The sequence below is a fragment of the Sapajus apella genome, unplaced genomic scaffold (genome assembly GCF_009761245.1).
Source record: "Sapajus apella isolate SASKATOON/1434 unplaced genomic scaffold, GSC_monkey_1.0 scaffold10, whole genome shotgun sequence".
NCBI lineage: Eukaryota > Metazoa > Chordata > Mammalia > Primates > Cebidae > Sapajus > Sapajus apella.
This window is the reverse complement of record NW_022436950.1, coordinates 5,309,343-5,333,375: the sequence shown is the minus strand read 5'-3', so window position 1 is coordinate 5,333,375 and position 24,033 is coordinate 5,309,343. Positions and strand designations below refer to the sequence as shown.

Below are 24,033 nucleotides of genomic sequence, written 5' to 3'. Positions count from 1 at the left end.
GTGCACAGGCTTTTACCTACTTGACTACATTTATTCTTTTTTTAAATTTATTTTAAAAAATTAATTTTTAAAATTTAATTTATTTTTTTTAAATTTATTTTTTATTGCATTTTAGGTTTGGGGGTACATGTGAAGAACATGTAAGATTGTTGCATAGGTACACACGTGGCAGTGTGATTTGCTGCCTTCCTCCCCATCACCTATATCTGGCATTTCTCCCCATGCTATCTCTCCCCAACTCCCCACCCCCCACCCTCCCCAATTTCCCCCCAACAGACCCCAGTATGTAGTGCTCCCCTCCGTGTCCATGTGTTCTCGTTGTTCAACACCCGCCTATGAGTGAGAACATGCAGTGTTAGATTTTCTGTTCTTGTGTCAGTTTGCTGAGAATGATGGTTTCCAGGTTCATCCATGTCCCTACAACGGACACGAACTCATCGTTTTTTATGGCTGCATAGTATTCATTTATTCTTAAGTTGTTTTTTGTTTTTGAAGCCAATGTAAACGAGATTGCTCTTTTAATTTGTTTTTTGAAAAGTTTATTTTTAGTGTCAACAAATCAACAGAAGCTACTGATCTTTGTGTGTTTCTTTTGTAATCCTCAACTTTACCATATTCATTTCTTAGTCCTAACAGATTTTTGGTGAAAACTTTAAGGTTTCCTCTGTATGGGATCATGTCATCAACAAACAATAACAATTTCACTTCTTCCTTTCCTATTTGGATGCCTTTTATTTCTTTCTCTTGCCTAATTGCAAGGACTTCCAACATGATATTAAATAGAAGTGGTGAGAGTAGGTTTCCTTGTCTTCCGAATTTTAAAGGAAAGGGTTTCAATTTTTCACCATTGAGCATAAGGTTAACTGTACGCTTATCACATATGTTCTTTATTGTGTTGAGGTACATTTCGTCTATACCTAAATCGTTGAGAGTTTTTATCATAAAAGGATATCAAGTTTCATCAAATGCTTTTCCTGTATCTGATGAGATAATCACACGGTTTTTGTCCCTCATTTTGCTAATGTGGTGTTTCACATTTGTAGATTTACATTTGTTGAACCATCCTCCTATCCTAGGATAAATCCCACTTAATCATGGTGAATGATGCTTTTAATGTGTTGTTTAATTTAGCTTGCTAGTATTCTGTTGATGATTTTTGCATCTATGTTCAACAGGGATACTGGCCTGTAGTTTTACTTACTTATTTATGTATTTATATTTGTAGTGTCTTTGTCTGGTTTTGGATCAGAGTAATGCTGGCCTCATAAAAAGAGTTTGAAATACTCCTTCCTCTTTAACTTTTCAGAAGAGTTTGTGAAAGAATGATATTATTCTTTAAATGTTTGGTAAAATTCATTAGTGAAACCATGAGGTCTCTTAGAATCCTTTATGTTTCTGTAGGATCAGTTGTAATATTTCTTCTTTTATTTCTGACTTTATTTGTTCTCTCTTTTTTTCTTAGTCTGGCTAAAGATTTGTCAATTTTGTTTATCTCTTCTTTTCTTTTTTTGAGACAGAGCCCTGCTCTGTCATCCAGGCTGGAGAGCAGTGATGAGATCTCGGTTCACTGCAACCTCCACCTCCTAGGTTCAAGCAATTCTTATACCTCAGTCTCCTGAGTATCTGGGACTACAGGCACACGCTACCACACCCGGCTAATTTTTGTATTTTTAGTAGAGAGAGGGTTTTACCATGTTGGCCAGGCTGGTCTCGAACTCCTGGCCTCAAGCAATCCACCAGCCTTGGCCTCCCAAAGTGCTAAGATTACAGGCATAAGCCACCACATCTGGCCATTTATCCTCTCAAAAATCCAAGGCTTGGTTTTGTTGCTCTTTTGTTGTTGTTGTTGGTTTTAGTCTCTTTCCTTTATTTCTCCTCTGATCTTCATGATTTCTTTCCTTTTACTAACATTGGGCTTAGTTGATTCTCCTTTCTCTACTTCCCTAAGGCATGATGTTAAGATGTTTATTTGGGATCTTTCTCCTTTTTTGATGTAACTGAAAAACACCATTTTAAACCCCTATTTAAATCCAATTGGTATCCAAGTTGACATGACTAGTAGTTACTGATTTTTTTTTTTTCCCTGAGACAGAGTCTGGCTCTGTCGCCCAGCCTGAATGCAGTGGTGTGATCTCGGCTCACTGCAACCTCCGTCTCCAGGATTCAAGCGATTCTCCAGCCTCAGCCTCCCGAGTAGCTGGGATTACAGGCGCCTGCCACCATGCCCGCCTAATTTTTGCATTTTTTGGTAGAGATAAGGTTTCTCCAAGTTGGTCAGGCTGGTCTCAAACTCCTGACCTCAGGCCATCTGCCCGCCTCGGCCTCCCAGACTGTTGGGATTATAGGTGTTAGACACTATGCCTGGCCCTGATTTTTTTTTTTTTTAAAGAAATAAAGCAACTTGTCCCAGGCCATGTGGAAAAGCAAACCAGACAAACAAGGGTGAGAAAATCTCAGACCTCTGGGCTGAATGTTCTGCTGCTCATCCTGTTTAATAATCACAAAACTGGCTGTGGGTTGCAAAACTGTCACCTCTTTTTTACATTCCCAAACTAACCAAAATGCCTTTATTAAACTGTCATAGTTTGACGTTGTAATATTAACTACGCAGAGGACTGGCCCTGCACAGTTTCGATTCCATGCTTTACAGGACTTCCTGGGATTTAAGGTAGCCTGCCTGTCTGGCCTGATGTTCCTTGGCCTCGCAGATATATCCCGCTTTCCTCACCAGACACAGAAAGCCCCTTGCTCCTTCCCTGGAACTCCCTCAAACCGCCAAACTTTGCATTTGCAGATTCTGCCTGGGATGTCTGTCCCCCAGCTCTGTTTCGAAGCCTACCAACAAATCATATTCATCCTTCGTCATCCAGCCCTGAGGATACCCATGCCCAGCTACATCCAGGATGGGTCCAGGTGGCGTTCCTCTGCACACCCTGGCACTTATTCAACTATTTATCATTCTGTAGACTAACCATAGAAGGATACCAACTATGTACTCCTTAAGTAGAAGAATCTAGAACATTGGGAGTTATATTTCAACATGAGATTTAGAAGGAACAAATATCCAAATTATATCACCAACAGAGGGTATGTATCCAGGCTTGCATTTTGATAACACGTGTTCTTTCTACATTCTGAGTCAGAGACAATTAATTTAAAATTCCATTCACCCACATTGATGATTAATGTGGGTGATGATAGGCTTATTTTCCTATCTTCAACTCCTAGCACACTGCCTGACACACAGTAAGCATTCCACACATATTTGTTGAATGCATAAGTGAATAAACGAGAAAGGTAATGAATATTTGTTTAGAAGTATTTCTGCAAGTTTCCTTAAAGGCACAGAACTCTTTTCAGCAGGTCATTTTGTCTCCATCCCTTCTGGATTCAGTATGTTCCCGGGATGCCTGGGTTATGTCCCAGTGCATATGATTTTTTTTCCATGTGTGAGACAGAGTCTCACTCTGTTGCCTTGCCCAGGCTGGAGGGCAGTAGCGCAATCTCAGCTTACTGCAACCTCTGCCTCTCAGGTTCAAGCAATTCTCCTGCCTCAGCCTCCCTAGTAACTGGGACTAGTAGTTACTGATTTTTTTTCCCCCTGAGACAGAGTCTCGCTCTGTCACTCAGCCTGGAGTTCAGTGGTGCGATCTCAGCTCCCTGCAACCTCTGCCTCCAGGATTCAAGCGATTCTCCAGCCTCAGCCTCCCGAATACCTGGGATTACAGGCGCCTGCCACCATGCCCAGCTAATTTTTGTATTTTTTAGTAGAGACAGGGTTTTGCCATGTTGGCCAGGCTGGTCTCAAACTCCTGACCTCAGGCCATCAGCCACCACTCTCAGTAACTTTTTTTTTGTATTTTTAGTAGAAACAGGGTTTCACTATGTTTGCCAGGCTGGTCTCAAACTCCTGAGCTCAGGTGATCCACCCACCTCAGCCTCCCAAAGTGCTGGGATTACAGACGTTGAGCCACTGTGCCTGGCCCTTAGTGCATATGAATTTATTAAGAACAGCCAGCAGTGTGGAGGGGCTCCCTGTCACAACTTTTTAGAATTGGAAGGATAGAGGCTTCTCAGAATGGCAGACAGATCACCCCACACTTTCTGGCAAAACCGAAGTCTCTCTCTCTCATAGCTCATGTATTATTGAATTCTTAGCAAAGTGATGCTCTCCAAGCTGCTGGGAAAGTTACAGAGGATGGGCAGGATCCAGATGCCCCATGAACCCCCATTTCCCGACACAGACCCTTTGGAATCTCTCTCTTTACCTCTTTTCATTCACTTCATTCTTTTCTCTCTGGCCTCACTGGTGTCATTCAGTTCCCTGAGGCCGTGAAGCTCTTTCAGGCCTCAGGGTCTTTGTACATGCCCCTCCACGCTCTGTTCCCTTTGGGTCCACTGTGACCTCCCCTTAGGGCCTTCCTCAGCCCTCCCACATAAAGCAGGTCATCCTAGTCCGCAGCATGTTGTGTTTCTTTTAGGACACTTATCACCACCTGCAGGCTTTGCGGCTCCCCTTCTGCCTGGCTCCCCTGTGGAATCTCAGCTGCCTCTGTCTCACTAGGGCACCTACTCCCTGGGGCCATGCTCAGGGGCTGGCCCATAGCAGATGTCCAATAAAGATTTTTTTGAACAAATTCATGTCATTCTGTAGGCTTGGGAATCACGGAAGCAGCATTTTCTCCCCCAACTTAAATCCACCCTATTAGGCCATTCTTGTGTTGCTATACAAGAAGATCTGAGAATGGGTAATTTACACAGAAAAGAGATTTATTTGGCTCACAGTTCTGCAGGGTGTACCAAGCATAGCTCCCGCATTGTCCAGTTTCTGATGATGCCTCAGGGAGCTTTTATTTCTGGTGGAAGACGAAGGGGGAGCAAGAGAGAGAGAGAGGGAGGTGCCACATACTTTTAAAGGCCAGATCTCCCAGGTACTCACTCACTTTTGGGAGGACACCATCAAGGCATGAGGGGTCTGTCGCCATGACCTAAACAACTTCCACCAGGTCCCACCTCCAACATTGGGAGTTGTATCTCAATGTGAGATTTAGAAGCAACAAATATCCAAATTACATCACCAACAGAGGGTATGTATCCAGGCTTGAATTTTGATAACAGGACCTTTCTCCACATTCTGAGTCAGAGACAATTCATTCAAAATTCCATTCACCCACATTGACGATTAAATTTCTATTGCTATAGATTCCATTTGAAAAATATTGTATGCCTTATGTTCTTCTTTGCTCCTTTAGCTGTGTTTTGGACATTTGCATTCTATTTTCCCCATGAAATGGGCATTGGGTCATTAATGATTTCACTTCACCAGAGAACATTATTCTTTTTATTTCATTGTTGAGAATGTTTTTGTCCACAGAGAGATATTTTCATGATAGGCCCACATGCAATTTCTGAGGAGCTATTTCCTAATGTGAAGCGTATGTTATAGGTGGCCAGAATGTTATAACATATTAGAGCACTTATGTAGAGTTCAGGATAGTGTATTCTACTTGAGAGTTATTCTTGCCCAGGCTGCTTTTCCTGGGAGTGTTGTATCTATTCTGAAAAGTCCCTGGAATGAATCGTTGGTGGAGGTGGTTGGTGTGATTTAACTGTTGCTGGCGTTAGCAACAGACACAGCACATTGACCGTCAAACCTATCCCAGTTCTTCCCTGCACATCTCACTTTCCTAGACAACAGAGACACTAAGTACAACCCAACACAGAGGAACCCGTGCTCACAGAGAGGTTTGCCAAGTGGAGTCCTTTTGAGATGTACAAATTTCTTTCTTTCTTTTTTTTTTTTTTGAGATGGAGTCTGGCACTGTTGCCCAGGCTGTAGTGCAGTGGTGCGATCTCAGCTCACTGCAATCTCCACCTCCTGGGTTCAAGCAATTCTCCTGCCTCAGCCTCCCAAGTAGCTGGGACTATAGGTGTGCACCATCACACCCAGCTAATTTTTTTTGTATTTTTAGTAGAGATGAGGCTTGGCCATGTTGACCAGGACGGTCTCTATCTTCTGACCTCATGATCACTCTCCTCGGCCTCCCAAAGTGATGGGATTACAGGCATGAGCCATGGCTCCCGGTCCGAAATGTACGAATTTCACTGTCTTGGACTTACTAATGTGAAACAAAGAATAACGTGTATGTGTGTGTAAATACTAAGGGCTTATATTTGTAAACGATGTACCGTGTGCTCAGCACTACGTTAAGCAGTCTCCACGCACCACCTCCATTAATCCTGGTGAGCACTGTACCCACTTTAAGGTAAGAAAACAGGCACTGAGTGGCCCTGCTTTACGTCACCAGCGGGTGAGTAGCAGGGTTGGCATTCAAAGCGGGGCAGCTTGATTTTAGAACCCACCACACGGTCTTTATACATAGCTGCATGTGCATGCATATACACCCACACACATCACGCACATATGTATCACTGCACACGCACACACCCAACACATGCAAACGCTTGGAGAAAGCTTCTGGCAGAGTATAATTCACTGTTAACTGTGGAATCTGGGAAAGGGTATGAACTTAGGATTGATGTTTACTTTTTACTCTACACATTTTTCTAATCCTTTTAATCCTTTGAAACAAATGTGTTATCTCTGTACTAAAAAAAACAAGTTATTGATTTTGCTGTATGTGTTCCCACTGGAAAGGCTTATTGAATAATTGAATGTTATGAATGAATAGCTCTTCTTTTTTCTTTTGTTCCAGAAGCCTTTAGAAGAGCAAGTAACAAAAACTGGTGGAAAAAAAGCATACATTCAACAGGAAGCAACATCTAGAGATCCTTTTGCCTTCCAGGATACAAAAGAGAAAACAGTTCACAGACAACTTACATCTAAACCAGTAATGTTGCCTCCCTGGCTCATACCAGCTGAAGAAGAATCAGAGTTATTGCAGTAAGATTATAAGGTAATGTGTGTGCTTTTTTTTTTTTTTAACCATTGTTTAAACATTCTGACCTCTGTACATTTTTCTCTAGGATGTGGACTGGTTTGAGGATGCTTGAGGCATGACGGTAGCAAGTACTCGCATACATATGTGGACATCATAAGCCATGCTCTCTGCTTCCCCAGGCGAAATCTGCAATGCTTTGTTTACTCACGTTCCGTCCTGCGTTTCCACGGCACTCGGTTATTTGTAATTTTTAGGGGTATCTTCCACCCTCACTGCTTAGTGAACTGAGCTGCCTGGACACGCCGAGTTTTCTTTCTTTCTTTTTTTTTTTTAAGTGGTTTGTAAGGCCTAGAATTCTCTTATTCGATTGTTTGTGTGTGTGTGTTTTGCCCTAGCCCCCTCACTGGTACAGCCAAGGAGTTTTCGTGCTTCGACCCATTTGCGGCCCTTCCGGAATGGTCTACATAGCTTTCGTCCATTTTTTACTGGCTCGTCTTTTTCAGAGCTTTAGAGGCATTTTTTTAAAGCACAGTGTGGATGTTATTTGGGATAGCAGTAACTAGTAGCTAAAACTTATTAAAAGCTACTACATGCCAGCAGTCTGCTGAGCACTTTACATGTTGCATTTCATTTTTATACTCATTTAGGAAACTGAGTCACAGAGAGGCGAGATAACTTGCCAGAGATTCAAGCACACTTCAGACACACCCCTACACCAGACCTCCTAGCCACCCAGAAACTCTCCTCTGCTCGGAGGCTTCTCTGCTTCCTCCACCTGCACCTTTGCCCCACTGCCCCCTTTTAAAATCTGTGGCATATATTTTAGGGATACTCGTGTCCATTTTCAAGAATTCCACGATCTACACAGAGATGACACCAAAATCAGGACAGCAATGTCCACCCTTCCCCCAAGCCCTAGGTCCGTGTCTCTGTCCACCTGTGTGTCCTTAAACTTCAACACAGACTTCAAAAGGAGTGGCAGAAAACAGGATTCCTTAGGGAAAGGAAGGTCTCCAAGTCTGAACATCCCCGGTTTGAATTCAGACTCTGGCCCGTCCCATGTGATCATAAGATAGTGTTTAGGGTCTCAAGTCACCTGTAAAATGGGTACAATAACAATATCTGCCTCGGGGTTAACGGTGAGGACTGACTGTGTGTATCCCACTCAGGACCCGGAGCCACAAATGTTGGCTTCTTCCCCGCCAAAGACCCGCGCTTTCTCCTGGTCTCCGGTTCCCGGGGTGGGGGTGGGCGCAGTCCCGAGGGCCCCGGGCGGGGGCACAGTGGTTAGACCCCAGCCTCTGGAGTCGGCCTCGGTTCCGATTCTGGTTCTCCCCTTTCCTGCTGTGGCGAACCAACCCTCGGAGCTCTCGCTTACCCGTGTGAAATGGACTAAGGGGAGTAGCCAAAATTGGGATTTTTTTTTTTAAAGGATTAGATGTGTCCGTCCATAGACCACATAGTTAAGCGGTGCGTTCACTCACTGAGCGTTGACGGAGCGCCTACTATGTGCCAGGCATGTACACCGGCCGGGGACCCAGAGGCCCAGGTCAGACGAAGTGCAAAGGATTCCGACCGGAGCCCTTCCATCTGCATTCCGCTTCGCAGGAGGCTCCCTGCCCTGGTGATTTTCAGCGTGGCTGCTTTCCCTCGGGTTCTTAGTTTGTAACTTTCGCGCCGGCCCCGCAGCCTCGCGCCCCGCCCTCCCTCCAGCGTCCTCGCCCAGGGGGTTGTAAGGCGCCTCAGAACGCCGCGCGACCCTTGCCCACGCCCGCTTGCCGGGCTGCACTGCCCCAGGGGTCCTCTCTAGGGGTTCCCGGAGAAGGGGTGGGAAGTGGGGGTGCGGGGGCCACAGCAGCGCGGGCGGGCACCCAGACCTGCTCGGTACCGGGCACCCAGACCCGGGGATGCGGGCGGCCGGGACCCCGCCACCCTGGCCGGCGCCACGCGGAGGAAAGGAGGAGGCGCCGAGACTGGATCCCCGCGGGGACCCGGAGCCGCGGCACCACCCCCAGCCCGCCCCACGCCCGCGGCCTCGGGCTGCCGCGCCCCGCCCCGCCCCTCTCCCGAGGCCCCGCCCCCGCGGGGGCCCCCCCCCCCCTCGGCCGCCGCTCCGGTCCCGGCCCCGCCCCCCGCGCCCCCGCCCCGCCCCCGCCCCGGCGCGGGACCACCCTCCGCCCGCCGAGGCGGGGGCCCTGCGCGCCCGGCACTCTCGGAGGTCCGGGCCCCTTTCCGCCAGCGCTGCCGCCGCCGCCGTGAGTCCCGCGGAGCCGCGCGCGTCCCCGGCTGGGCCGAGCCGCCGGCCGACGAGCGGAGCCGCAGGAGCCCGCCGGGACGCCATGCGAGCCAGGTAAGCAGGCGGCGGCGGGGAGCGCCTCGGGCGGCGGGGCCCTGGGGGTCTTGCTCGGGGCGTTGCACGCCCTCGGGGGCGCCGATCCCGCCCCCGCCGCCGGAGTTCGGGGATGCGGGGTGCCCGGGCGTGGCGGGCGCGGGGCGGCTTCAGGGAAGCCTCGCGCGCCCCTCGCCTCTCCCCCGGGCGCTCGGGTAGCCCCGGAGCTGGCAGGCGGGGGGCAGGGCCCGGGGTTCCGGGCACCGAGCAGCTCTCGGAGCCCCCCGCGTGCACTCGGGCCGACCCCCCACCCCGGCTCTGGCCACTTCCCGGCGGGCGGCCCTGTGGGGTGGCCTCCCTGGGTAACCCGACGCGTCCTCGGGGGCGCGCTCGGCTGGCGGGGGCCGTGGGGGCCACGGGAGGGCGTGGAAGGGTCGGGGCGCCCCCCTCGCGCGGCGCTGGGGAGGAGGGAAGGGCGCGCGGTCTCCCGTTAAACTTGTTGGTGACAATGCATATTTCAACTTCTTCGGAGATCCCTCCCGTGAGGATGAAATTGAAAACTCCGGTTTCTGGCTTGGCGATCCTGTGACCGAGCAGCCGCGAGGTGACAGCGCCGGCGGCCCGGGGGTGGGGACCGGCTGGGATAGAGGCGCGTTGTTCTCTGAGCGATGTTTACCGAGAAGCCCGATCCGCGGCTGGGGGTGTGTGTGTCTGTTGGGACCCCAACCCTGGGTCCCGCGGCTCCTAGCCCGGGGCCTGCGGTGTAAACGGGGCTGGAGGACAGGCCCAGCTGGCCCTGGCCGGGTGTCGGGCACCCAGAGGTACCGCGCTGGAGGAGCCGCGGGAGAGCCGCCGGGCTCTGGGAGCAGAGGGTCGTGGAACCTGAAGGATAAATGAAATTTTCTGAAAAATCTCATTGCGAGATTGTATTTTCTGCTTATTCTTTCCAAGTTAGTAGGCAGATTGGAACTATAGAATGTATCCGTGATAATAATAAAGTTTGCACAACTTTTGTTCTGATTACAGAAACAATGTGTGCTCAGGGCAGAAAGCTAAAGAGAAAGATAAACAGCAAACGGTAAAAAAATCCCCAGTCCCACAGTTTGTACCAGCCTTGTCACAGCCTCGCAGGTTGGAACCTTAAGTTAGACTGAAGCCATTCTCGCCTAAACCAGAGAATCCGTAAATGCAGCCTCCCCTTCCCACCCTTGTGAGCATCTCTGAGCTCCAAAGTTTGGGTTTTTTTCCTTGCTCCCTACCCGAGCAGAGTCTCTGCTGGCCACGAGTCCCCTTCCCAGTGGGCTGGGGTTTTCCTTGAGATCTGTGGCCCAGATGGAATGATGAGAGAGGCCTGGAGCCTCACCGCCCTCTGTGGTTTTGGTTCCTTGCCTTGTAAAAATCAAGGTAATGATTCTCAATCTGCTTCTCAGGCCACCATAAAAATTAATGGGTGGTTTGTAGAGCGTTTTGACATCCGTGGATGGACAGCGGCTGTACTTTAAGGCGCTGGGGAACATTTTGCTGCTCCACATTGCAGTGGACATCCAGTATGATAGGCTGCCTCTCACCTGGCCGTCCTGCCCAGGAAACAGACTCCAGGAATGTCCAGTAGAGCCCTGAGGACAATATTCCTGGTTCCCTGCTCCCTGCCCTCGAGACTGGGCCAAATCCTTCAAAGTGGAAAGCTTGGGAGGAGCCAGCACTCTCAAATTCCCCTCCCCCACCTCTGCTTTGTGCGTGTAGGCAAATTTCTTAAAGTAAGGGGGCAGTGATATTTAGGCGGAGCCCCTGATTGCCCACTGCCTGATGCCTGTGGGTCTGTGGAATGCCCAGGCCGTGCTTATCCAAAAGAACAGTTAGTTCTGGCAGGACGCGTAAACTGAACAAACCTGGCTTCCTAGGGATTTGTATGGCTCACTTGTTTACTAAATGAACAATGACCGGCTGCAAAGGAGCCCAGGACACTTCTGTGAGCTTTATTATTTTTTTCCTGTTGTCTCAAGATTACACTTTAGTGATCTTATGAAACAATGAATAAGAGCCCAAGCCATTTGTTAATTCCGGGTACCAAAGACCCAGGTGGGGAGAGGTGCTTCACAGCACGCCTCTTGTCCCCAACACCCTTGCCCCCGCCAACAACGACGACATCAGCGTAGAAGACCCTCTTTCTGTAACAATTTGTCATTTGATAGTTTCATTTTAAAAATTGTGGCTCCCACCAGCATGTGGATCTGACCAAGCTCTGTCTAGTTGCAGATCACAGCTCAAGCCCGGGCTTTGGAAAGACCCAGATAGTGGGCTGAAAAAATTGCTGATAAAGTGTCCTTCACCAAGTGCCCTGTCTGTGACTGTATTGTGCTCTTAATTTTCTCTGTGGAGAAAGGACCTTCGGGGATTTTCTCCTTTGCTCTTGTTTGCTAATCCGGCAGCCCGGAATTATTTCCCTCTGGGCTGCTTGAATAGACTTTCATATTCTAATGTTGTTGGGTTCTAGTCTGATCCTAAGATATGCGAATGGTGAATGTGGTTTACGCCCTTGAGTCCTGGGAGGTGTTTGTGGTTTTAAATCCTGGAATCCTGGCCAGTTAAGAGCCCTTGGTTCCCCAGAAATTGCATGCGAGGTGTGTGTGCTTTCTCTTCCTGGGGAGCTTCTTATCGAGCCCTTGACCCAAACAAGGTGAAGAGCTCCAGAGTGCGGCCCCTGCAGACCTCGTCCCTGGCTCTGGGCAGACCTCCCAGCTCCCTGTTTCAGGTACTATCCTGTTTTGACCGCGTAGGAGCTGCTGTTTACAACCGGCCAGCCATGTGGATTTCCCTTATCTTTATTATTTTCAAATTCCACACCTAAATTGGGCTCTGTTGTGATTTTTCTTCTGAAAATTGGAGTCAGGCCCCTGGGACATTTCCCAAGGCCCTGGAGGTGGACATCAGGTCTTCTTTGTTTCGAGGTCGCTGCCTGACAACCTGGAATCCGAAAAGGTCACCGAGTGCTAAGTAAGAGTTCTCAGAAAGTGCTCGGGTCAGCTTTGCTCCTGGCCAGGATCGAGCCTCAGGCCACATGGGGTTTCCACGAAGCTTCTGGGGAGCTGGGCTGGATCTCTGGGCTCCCCAGCTATTTGCCCAAAGGAAGTCTCACATTCTGCCACCACCCTGTGGAACGGCGGCAGAAAAATAATTCATCTAGCCCCCAAACGGCCAGGGAACAATCCAGCTACTTGATTCGGGATGCTCCTGGAAGTGGAAACCAGCACCTCGGTGGGCCCTGAGGGCATCCACGGGTTACATAACTCAGCACCTGATACCACCGTGACCTCGCTACAGGGAAAAAGTCTCAATAATCAGTCTTTGGAAGGAGAGGGAGGGCAGAATGTGCTTGAAAAAGAAAGGCTGTGTGTAGTGTTTTAAGAAGGGTAAAATCCCATGTGGAACATCACAGCCTCCGATCTTCCAGGTGAATACTGCCTCCTGAAGACATCAGGAAGCATGTTGAGCTGAGGAAGTACAATTGCTGTACTGAAGTGCTCTAATTAGCTTTAGATTTGGGGTATTTTGAGGGATGGAAATAGGTATCACTCGTTGAGGGCTTACCGTATTCTAAGCCCCATGCGTGCACTTTTGAATTTTCACGAAAACTACCAGGGGTTCCATTTTACAACGAAGCTAGGAGAATTTAAGAAATTCCTTCAACCTTGGAGTTTAATGAGTGCTTGAGTTGGGATTTGAACCTGGATCTGTCCAAGCCCAGAGCTTTTCATCACATCTCCCAGGGTGCTGAAATTAGAGAAACAAACGGCTCTCAGTCACACATTGCGCCTGAAGATACAGGCATGCAAATAGCAGGGAGCCAGCCTCCCCCACACAATTAGAAAATAGCTTGTACTCTGAAGGTGATGAAGTCTTTAAAACCTGTGAAGCCTTCTCAGCCTAAATGGAAGGCAGCCATTTTCCACGTGTGTTCTGAAACCCTCACCCCGTCGCCAGGGTGAAGCATGGTTTATTGGGAGGATTGTGACTTTGAAGTTGGGATAGCTCAGACAGGATTTGGTAAGACGTCTTTTTCTTGTCCTTTGAAAAGATGGTGTTTGGGCACATGAGGTCACTTGAATAAGATTAAGATTATAGGAAGGCTGTTAAGTAAATGTACAAAAAGAGTTCTACCTTCCTCTTTACAATCAAATAAATGACATACTAATGAGATTATTCTTATCTGCTCAATAAAAGCTTGTCTCAGGAGAGCTCTCTTTGCTGAGACCGGTTACCAACTCTTCTGAAGAGATTGAAAAGAATACCTCCTTTGAAAGGATTTTATGGTTCCAAGTTTTTATTAAATCTCGCCCCCCACAGTCCTGCATAACTGAGGAAAACCCTACCGCATTTTTTGTTTTTGTTTTTGCTTTTTTTTTTTTTGAGTTGAGAGTTTTCTGTCATCCAGGCTGGAGTGTAGTGGCTCAATCATAGCTCACTGCAGCCTCCAATTCCTGGGCTCAAGCAATCCTCCTGCCTCAGCCTCCTGAGTAGCTGGAACTATTCAGGTGCACACCAGCACACCCTGCTAATTTTTTTTTATTCTTGTAGAAATGGTGTCACGCTATGTTGTCCAGGCCAGTCTTGAGCTCCTGGTTTCAAGTGATCCTCCAGCCTTGGTCTCCCAAAGCACTGGTTTGCAGGTGAGGCACGTTGCCCTGCCCTGCCCCATTTTTATGAGCTACTAAAATCTGCAGGCCTGAAGGAAGTTTTTCTAGCCCCTCCAATGTAGGAGGTCCCTGAGCCCATAGTGTGCTGGTAAACCTGCTCTCCGAGGAAAAAGCAGAGCCTCGATTGCAGCATCTGCCAATTTCGGTGACATAAATACTCTCACCATGGCTAATTTCTTTCTTTCTTTTTTTTTTTTTTTTTTTTGAGTCTTGCTTTGTCACCCAGGCTGGAGTGCAGTGGCACTTCTCGGCCCACTGCAACCTCTGCCTCCCAGGTTCAAGCAATTCTCCTGCCTCAGCCTCCTGAGTAGCTGGGACTACAGGCATGTGCCACCATGCCCAGCTAATTTTTATATTTTTAGTAGAGACTGGCTTCCCCATCTTGGCCAGGCTGGTCTCAAACTCCTGACCTTAGGTGATCCTCCTGCCTTGGCCTACCAAAGTGCTGGGATTACAGTTGTGAGCCACCATGCCCAGCCTGATTTCAATCTGCCAGTTAGGGCTGGCAGATTACTAAATAGTAACAATCTGTGTGAGCCCATAAGAGCTGGGTCCTGCTCACCGTTCATTGCACTGAGCGCCCCCCCAACGACACCCCCGCATCGGCTTCCCTCAGCCCTGTCACTTAATGAAAGAAATCGTGGCCTCACTTCTGCTTGCTCCGTGCCTGCCTGGGAGCAGTGCTGAAAAAGGATTTGGGTGCTATTGAGTAACCGAATTTGGACAGCAAGAGTGAAGGCTTCAAAACTCAGGCCGCATGTTAAAATCACCCGGGAGCTTAAAAAAACAACAGTAAATGTTCCAGGCCCATCCACAGTTGAATCAGAACGTCTGGGTGTGGGGCCAGACCTCTGTAGGGGTGGAGAGCTCCCCGGGTGACTGTAGCATATGTCCAGGGTGAACACCCATGCGGTAATGAATTTGTACAGGAAGAAAGTTGGGGAGGCAGTTTGGGGCAGGGCGTGGCAGACCCTGTATTTGAGCCCAAGGAGATGAGATGTCCCTTGCAGAGCAGGGAATGTGTTTCCTTGAAGCCTCTGGGCGGGTGAGGAAGTGCGGGGCTGGAGGAGGCAGGCGGAGTCCGTCTGTCTGTCCTCCTCCAGCGGCGCCTGTCCTGTCCTGGTGAGGTCCACATACTTGTTTAGCTTTGGTTGCTTCTGCTGGTCTAGAGAGGAAAAGGGTCTTCCAGGAAGTCGGGGTTGGGGGTGGTCAGGATGAAGCCAGGCAGACCCCCTTGGGTGGGTGTGCTGTTCTCAGATATTAAAGCAGAGGGGCTTACTGGGACCACCCAGGTGAAGGAAAGAGAAACCCCACAGCTGAAGGACCGTAGCTGAGCGCTTCGTAAGAGTCCTTGAGCTTGGGCGCACACATAAGCTGATTATTTTTTCTCCATCATAATTAGCAGTAAAATTATTTTAAAGTGTGAGAGCTTTCTTTGGAGGCAGTAAGCGTGTGGGAGGGAAACACGATTCAACTTCAGAGCCAGCCTTGGTGAGCAGGGGTGGGACTGGGGAGACATGAGGACCCTGGGTGCAGGATTCAAGGAGGTGCTCGCTCTGGGGGGTGTCCTGCAGGCCAGCGGAAGGCTGTTTGAGGGAGGGGGCCCTGTGCTCACTTCCTTAGAGTCGGGCGGTGAGTATGGAAGAGCTCACACGTGGGAACCTAGTGTGAAGAGCAGGGGCTGGGATCACACTGCTGGGTCACCACCTGCTGGGGCAGGAAGGCTAAGGGGGAATCCAGTGAAGGAGCAGCTGGGATAGAAGAACAAGTATCCTGCGTGGCCCTAAAGCCAAGGAGGAGAAAGTTGGGGCTACGGGGAGAGGGGGTCAAACGGACAGGACAGTTCTGGGTCAATCATGTGGAGAGGATTTACGAACAGGACTGGAACCCTGTCACCGTGGTAGTGGAGAAACTCCTATAACAGAAGAAATAGCACAGGGCAGAGGCCACACGGAAGAATGTGGGTGATAAAAGAAGTTGGACTGTATTTGATGGTGTGGAGACAGGGCTGGAGGGAGCCAGGGGTGGGTCAGAGGGACTGGGATTCTAGCAGGGGTGGAGAATTCTCCTCGGGCACTGGGGAGTGGCTGCAGATACTGACAGGGAAGCACTGGGTGTGAACAGCTGATCACCAGGAGCAACTGGTGAAGGGACCTTCCCCAAATGCTTTTTCAGATCGCACATCTGCAACTTTTTCCTAGAGGGCTGGCCAGGGGGCCCATTTGTCTTTAAGACAATTCACGGACTCACTTGCTCTTTCAGGCCCAGTTCACACTCGCTTCTCAGACAAACCGGAGTGACCCTGCTCCTGCGTCTGCCTGTGTCCTGGCTTTCTTAGCTGTGATCCGCCTAGGCAGGGCGCTGCTTGGGGGCAGCTGCATTTTATTATCTCTGCATCCTTCATACACAAGAGCCCCTCAGACACTATGCCCAGTGCATGAAAGACCTGGCAGAGAGAGAGGCTGGCCAAGGTAAAGGCTTAGGCGGGTGACTTCATACAGCCGTGTAGTGACAACTCCAATATTCTCTTCTTGACGTCTTGGCAGTGTAAAACTTACAATATAGGATAGAAGTAATTCCTCCCTGTGAATAATAACCAGCTTACTTATAAATACTGTCAAGTGGCTGTCCCCATAGTTCTGTGCAATTTAATTTTTAATTCAGGTAGGTTTACCTCACACCATTTTCCACTGTTGCCCTTTATAAGAGGATTTAATTTTCTTTTCTTTTTTTTTTTTGAGACGGGAGTGCAATGGCATGATCTTGGCTTGCTGCAACCCCTGCCTCCCGGGTTCAAGTGATTCTCCTGCCTCAGCCCCCCAAGTAGCTGGGATTACAGGCACGCGCCACCATGCCTGGCTAATTTTTGTGTTTTTAGTAGAGACGCGATTTCATCATGTTGGCCAGGCTGGTCTTGAACTCCTGACCTTAGTTGATCCACCCACCTTGGCCTCCCAAAGTGCTGGGATTACAGGCGTGAGGCACCGCGCCCGGCAAGGATTTGATTTTTTAATAGCGTTAAGATACTAAGACGTTAAGATACTAAGAGGTAAATGGAGTATTCTTAAAATGCATATGCATTTAAGCATTTTTAAATCCTCCTAACAATCACAGTCGATGGACAAGTGCCATCAAATATTTGTATGTGTCCTGTGCATAAATGAAAAATAAGGGTACTGTGTTCAGATCGAACTGAAAGTACTGATTGGAGCTGATGTGATACTTATGCATAGTTCATGTGGAATGCTAGACCCAGGGCCTACGCCCCAGTGCAAAGTGGTAAATAAACATACAGTCGTGGTTCTTACTGCTGTGGGTCTGGTCTCACTTTTCCCTACCCCTATCCCAAATATCCACTTGAGAAAGTTGCGTTTTTGTTTTTCTCTTGCGGTTTCGGAAATCGGTATTTAAGATGTTTATAAGAGGAATGACCTGCAGCCATTGTATCACCTTTACAGTGTGGAACAAGACCATCAACACAGTTTTAAATTTTGATCCCATTTCAGGCCCCTGTGAGGGGGCGCTGACTCTGGTTGACATCAGGAGATCAGGCACTGGCTTGTCATCAAAAACAGAATCCCAAGAGTTCACTTAGTGCACATTTTTGCTTATACGCGTGTATTTCACTAGCGCCACCTGTGATTTTCGGGATTGCTGGATTGGGGAAAGCAGACGCTACTGTTTGGGGCCACATGCACACACACTTGAAATGCTCAGTTGCGCAGTGTCACACAGGATTTCTCTGTGGTTTCGGATTCTTCACAGATTTTCTGGCCTTTTCCCTGTGTCAGGCACTGAGACACCTCTGTATACAGCTGTTTCTTCTAACTCAATCAAATATGAAACAGCCCGATCTGTTAGACTGAATGTCATCCTGGGGAGAAAAGTCCTTAGTAAGAATCTCATGGCTCACTGTCATGTTCTTGTAACACGGTTTTTTGTTGCCCAGCCATTGTCGGTGAACAATAGCTGGAATGGTGTTTTCACAGACTGGAATATGAGAAGTTCCTTTTTCTAGTGGCGGCTCCATGGCTCTTTGTGGGGACCTGGTTCATTGCAGGGACATCACAGTGGAAATGAGCAGGGGGCGTCTCAGCCCTGCACATATTTGTCTGTGTCCAAATATGTGGCTTCGCTTCCTGTTATAACCTCGGACACATTTTTGGACATCATTGAGGCTCAGCCTCTGATCTGTAAAATGGCGACCACAGTACTTCACTCCTGGAGTTGGAGAGCTTAAATGAGATCACACTGGTAACTGTGGATTTGGCTGCATCATTGTCCCTGTGTTTATTTTATTTTATTTTATTTATTTATTTTGAGATGGAGTCTTGCTCTGTCGCCCAGGCTGGAATGCAGTGGTGCGACCTCGGCTCCCTGAAACCTCCGCCTTCCAGGTTCAAGTGATTCTTGTGCCTCAGCCTCCCTAGTAGCTGGGATTACAGGTGTGCGCCACCCCTATGCTCGGATAATTTTTGTGTTTTTCGTAGAGATGGGGTTTCACTGTGTTGGCCAGCCTGGTCTCGAACTCTTGGCCTCAAGTGATCTGCCCGTTTAGGTCTCCCAAAGTGCTGGGATTACAGGTGTGAGCCACCGTGCCTGGCCTCTTTCTTCTTCTTTTTCTTTTTTTTTTTTTAAACAACAACAACAACAACAACAAAACCCTTTCTGCTTATGTATGTTAAATTACTTAATAAATTACATGTTTGCGCATGCTTGTTTTAGAAACACTAGAAAATGTAAAAGGAAAACAATTTATCACTCTGGACACTTTCATATGCATCTTTCAGATATTTTCACTTGGAAATACAGAGCTTCCAAACAAAAAGGATGAGACAGTGGGTGGTCTTCCCTGTGTACCTGGCACCTAGCAATTTTTCAATAAGTACTTATGGAATGAATACTATGCTTTTTTTTTTTTTTTTTTTTTTTGGAGGCGTTTTGAGTCTCATCCTGTCACCCAGGCTGGAGTGCAGTGGTATAATTTCAGCTCACTGCAACTTCTGCCTCCTGAGTTCAAGCAATTCTCCTGCCTCAGCCTCCCTAGTAGCTGGGACTATAGACACTTGCCACCATGCCTGGCTAATTTCTGTATTTTAGTAGAGATGGGGTTTCATCATGTTGGCCAGGCTGGTCTCGAACTCCTGATCCCAAGTGATCCAGCTGCCTTGGCCTCACAAAGTTCTGGGATTATAGGCATGAGCCACCATGCCCAGCAATACTATGCATTTAAAAATAGCTTTTTATCTAAAATTGTTGACATCTTTTCAGATCAATACAGATCTGCATCCTCACTTTTCATGTCAGTCTCATGTAGGTAAGTACCTTGTTTATTTAACAAGGGCTTACAGATAGATACTTCCCAGTTATTTTGAAATTATAAACAACACTGCAATGAACATCTTTTGATATACAGGTTTTTCCATGCATGTGAAGTTTCTCCTTGGAATGTATCTTTTACTTTATGGTGCTTAAAATCTATGAAGAACTTCTAATTATATTAATTGTTGGGTGACTGTATAATTACCATACAGAAAATCACCTCAAGAAGGAATGACTTTGGGAAGAGTTCCTGAATCCATTGTATAAAACTTGGTGAGCTTTAAGAGCACCCTCACTTGTCCCCATCCTTTTTGGGGGAATTGCTTTCTGTTTCTCCAGATCCTCACGTGCTTTGTGTCCCGCGCTTTTGGAGTGGGAGATTGGCTCAACAGGAAGTGTGGATGCCCTAAGCGCATACTTCCGTTTTAGGGTGGACACATACATGCCAGCTTCAGAAACGTTTAACATCTGGGAGCAAACTGTGTGTCCTGGAGCCCAGGAGGTATTTCTGTTGGGAGGTGTCCAGGGCCCACGCCCTCCTAGAAGGAGATGAGTGATGGTTTTCATGCGTTCAGCTTCGGAACTGTCATTGCAAGCTTCTCCAGGGTCATGTCATCATGGGCGTCTGTAGTGATTTTGCAGCTGTGTCACTTGATCAGCTGTGACAAGACAGACTGCAGTTGGATCTGGCATCTGGTAAAAGCGTAGACTTGGTTTTCAGGACCTCTGGGTTCACTAAGGGGAGAGTTCATCATGCCTCCTGCTGATGGCAAGACTGTAATTTGGATGTTTGACTGCCGTCTGGTGTCGCAAGCCCTCTTTCTGGCAAGAGAGGAAAACTAATTTATGGGCAGAATATTTTTTGGCCTGTCTCCTGAGCGTAGTTTTGCAAAGGGGCCTGGCTGCCTCCTCAGGTCTTGGCACCAAGTATTTGTGAGTCATCCACCGGTAGGTAACATGAGGCAACACTTTGGGGCTTCATGAAACCCCAGCTAGGCGGGTAAGGGACTCTGGGTATTCCCAGGATGCCCCGGGCGCTGCCTGAAAGCAGGAGACTGTCCATGAGTTCTGGTTTTGTGTTCTGACTGCGGGGACACCTTCAGGAGACTGGGCGGGGCCGACATCAAGCCGGAGAGCTGACGCCTTTTCTAACTCTCTGGGACACGGTATGGGCTCTTTTCCTCTTCTTGTTCACCCTTGTTTAACTCCTTTTAATTCCTTGACTCACTGCTGAGCCCCTCTGTACGCCAGGTGGGGAAAATAGATGTGGAGCCCACCAAACACAGCGTCCCCACAGGGAGTTCGCTGCCCAGCAGGGGAGAAACGACATTAAAGTGCACTAGGGAGCCGGGCGTGGTGGCTCACGCCTGTAATCTCAGCACTTTGGGAGGCTGAGGTGGGGCGGATCACCTGAGGTCAGGAGTTCGAGACCAGCCTGACCAATATGGTGAAACCCCATCTTAAAAAAAAAAAAAAAAAAAAAAAAGTGCACTAGGGGAAAGGTCAGATCAGGGCTCTGCACCAGAGGTTGTATTGGGGGTCAGGACAGGCTCCCCAAAGAAGCCCCACTAAGTAGGGGAGGACCTGAAGAATGAGCAGGCCAGGAACTGCATGGGTACCCATGGAGATTTATAGGGGCAGTGGGTTGGTGGGTTCTGGGCAGGGTGGCTTGGTGATTCCAAGGAACCAAAAGAGGGCCATAGTGAGACCTCCTTCCCGAGAGCACCTGGGAGGGATTCCCGAGCAGGTAGCTGGATCGGATAGGTACTTCTGCGCTTCCCCAGCTTTGGACTTGTATCTTAGGGCACTGAGAAGACACAATTAGATGTGTAAACACGACTTGAAAGGGGCCAGGTGACCTGGCTGGGGGGTGGGGATGTTCCCTGACACAGGAGGTGACTCATCCATCATCGAGGCCTGGCAGGGAGGTGACTCTGCACACCACATCCTGTCCCAGACCCCCATCTTCATGGCCCTGGCACTACGTGTAGCAGAGTCGGGCTCCCTGCCCAGTGCTCCCATGACCCCACAGGTGACCCACATGTGGTACTTCTCCCTCCTGGCGTGCTGTGAGATTCTTAGAAAATTGTCTCCTGATTAACCACCCTGTACAGCTTTTAAATGTTACATTTATTACCCAAAACAACACTTCAGAAACTAAGCTGACAGTTGAATCATTAAAGGAGTCACAGCATTCTTTCATCCCGGAGAGAAAAAAGGTGTTGAAAAAGAGGAGCTTGTCCAGTGAAAACCACATCAGAGGCTCCTGGCGAGAGACCGGGCGTCAGTGCATCTCTCCCTGGTCAGCTGAGTCCTTGAACTCCTCGGCTGTGTCCTCAGGGAAGGTCAGTGTACAGGATGTGTCCTGGATGTAACTGTCAGTTTCTGAAACTTGCAGGGCTGGGTGGTCAGACTCCTGACAGCCACTGTCTCTGCACCCCCGTGAGCTGTTGAGTTTACTGGCCAATCCAGAGAGATTGTGTTGAACCCACGTTAACCTGGCTAATCCCATCTCTTCTGTGAAAACTTGAATACTACCTTCTGCTCCAATAGGAAAACCAGCTGTCCTCAACTTGCTTCGAGGAAAACCATTAGTTTTTCAGAGTGAAAAGGAAATAGTGAAAAGCCGGGAAGTGATGTCATAAGCACTGATTTTTTTTTTTTTTTTTGTCATTAGTGAAATTGTCTAGAAATTGGTTGCTTGATGAATTGAGAGTTGGATTGTTATTCTGGGAGGATGGGGGTTATTTTCATGAGCAGGAAGGTGGGTAGAATAGCAGTGATTCCCACAGCGAACCTGTGTTGGCGGGCTGTGACTAACAGGTGAGTAACATTGAGGACAAAATTCCGCTGTCCTGCTCACCGATGGTTGACAATTAGGCGTTGTGGGAAACACGTGTGCGAGTATGACTTCGACGACGTCAGGTTGCTTGTGGTTGTCCTCTTGTGCTACTGGGAATTGCAAATAGGCAACGCAGTAGAGCTTGCAAATAGGGTCTGGAAGGGAATGTACAAAAATAACAATGTTGTTTGGGTTGAGGTTTGGCCTGGCGAGGTTCGGGATGGTCATCTCCCACCCGACCACACCTCCATTCCTCCCATTGTCTTTAAGGAAACTGTAAATTGTAAATACTTTGGGAAAAAAGAGGAGAAAGAGGCTGGGCGCAGTGGCGCACGTCCGTGATCCCAACACTTTGGGAGGCTGAGGTGGGTAGATCACTTGAGGTCAGGAGTTCAAGATCGGCCTGGCCAATATGGTGAAACCCCATCGTTACTAAAAATAGAAAATCAGCTGGGCATGGTGGCAGGCACCTGTAATCCCAGCTACTAGAGTGGCTGAGGCATGAGAATAGCTTGAACCCAGGAGGCGGATGTTGCAGTGAGCCGAGATCGTGCCATTGCACTCCAGCCTGGGCGACCGGAGCTAAATTCTGCCAAAAAAAAAAAAAAGGTCGGGGGAGAAAGGGGAGATGGCAGCTAAAATTTGTAAAGCAGCTACAGGCAGTCACTGTACCAGGTTCCTTCACTACTTTCTTAATTCTCGGGAAAACCCATTGGAGTAAATGGTTTTGTTTCCATTTTATAATGATGAAACTGAAGCCAAGAGCATAATTTAATGTGTCTATGAACACAGCAAGTATCTGAAATACCAGGCAGCAGATCTTGTGTGTGGCACATAGGTCTGGATATTAACGGAGGGGAATTAGAGGTACGAGGCACCGGCATGTTATTTTTAATTTTCTGTGAACTCTGTTCTGCATTTGAGGAGCCTGTAATTCTGACATCCTTTTGACTCTCTAATATTCCTCTGAATTATAAGGGCCTTTGGAAACTTTGGAAATAGTTTGGTGGCAAATAGTCCTGGTGTCAAACTAATGTGAACATTGCCTGTCTGGCGGAAAATGTATAAAAGCTCTGCTTAATTAAGCTAACATTATTCTTGATAATAGAAATACTAAAAGTATGTAATCCTACTTTGCTAACTAATCACGTTTATGTATTTCCTCTTTCTGATTCTTGTTTGGTGTTCATGCATAACACATATGTATTGTACTTAACAGTAATAATAGTAACAGAATAGGGCTGGATGCCATCCTGTGTTTTCAGCACTTTACGACCTTATAGCACATAGGGGAGGGACTTCTACTCTCTCTGTTCAGATCGGGAAACTGAGGCACAAGGGGTTTAGGGACTTTTGTGAGCTGGGACATGCAGAAGCCAGGAGTTAAGTCCAGGCTGTCTCAACCATGACACTGTTCTGTCAGGTCTCGATTCCAGGGTGAACAAGCTGCTTAACTGGGTCCAGACTGGGGAGCATGATGGGGCTGTGCTGTGGGAGGTGGGGAACCTGAGGTACCAGATGAGATGTGAGAGTGGGCAGGAGTTTGCCAGGTGGGTAGTCAGGAGGATGAGTTCAGACTTAGCAGGACTTGGAGGATGGGGGAAGGCCCTAACACCAAGAGGGCATGAAGTTGGGGTCTCACCACTGCACCCTGACATGTGGGCTCCCCATCTTCCCTGCCTGCTTGGAGTCTCCTGCAGCAGTCCTCGACCTTCCAGCCCTGGGGCTCCTGCTGCAGCCTTGCACTTCCCTAAGTGGTATTGGAGCTGTGCTCGTTGCAACAAGGAATTCTTCTCATGGCTCCATATCCATGTTGGGCTTCCTCTTTCCCCTTCCTCCCTGGCTCCCCGGGTTCTTGGTGCTCATCTCTGCACAGGCAGGTGTCACTGAAGCCCCTCACCCAGAGACCGGGAGATGCTGAGTCCTGCTTTGGGAGGTGTGGCA

At 48.5% G+C, this 24,033-nt stretch overlaps 1 protein-coding gene across 2 annotated transcripts in view; it reads left to right on the top strand.

Moving 5' to 3' along the window:
• The first annotated feature begins 9,055 nt into the window (after positions 1 to 9,055).
• SH3BP4 (SH3 domain binding protein 4) overlaps positions 9,056 to 24,033 on the top strand; it is a 101,102-nt gene continuing 86,124 nt past the window's right edge. Inside the window, exon 1 of one of the 2 annotated variants that reach the window (XM_032277835.1) lies at positions 9,056 to 9,252. The gene's annotated coding sequence lies outside the window, so the exon portion shown is untranslated. The remainder of the gene's footprint in view (positions 9,253 to 24,033) is intronic. The other variant, XM_032277836.1, reaches the window with a different exon arrangement.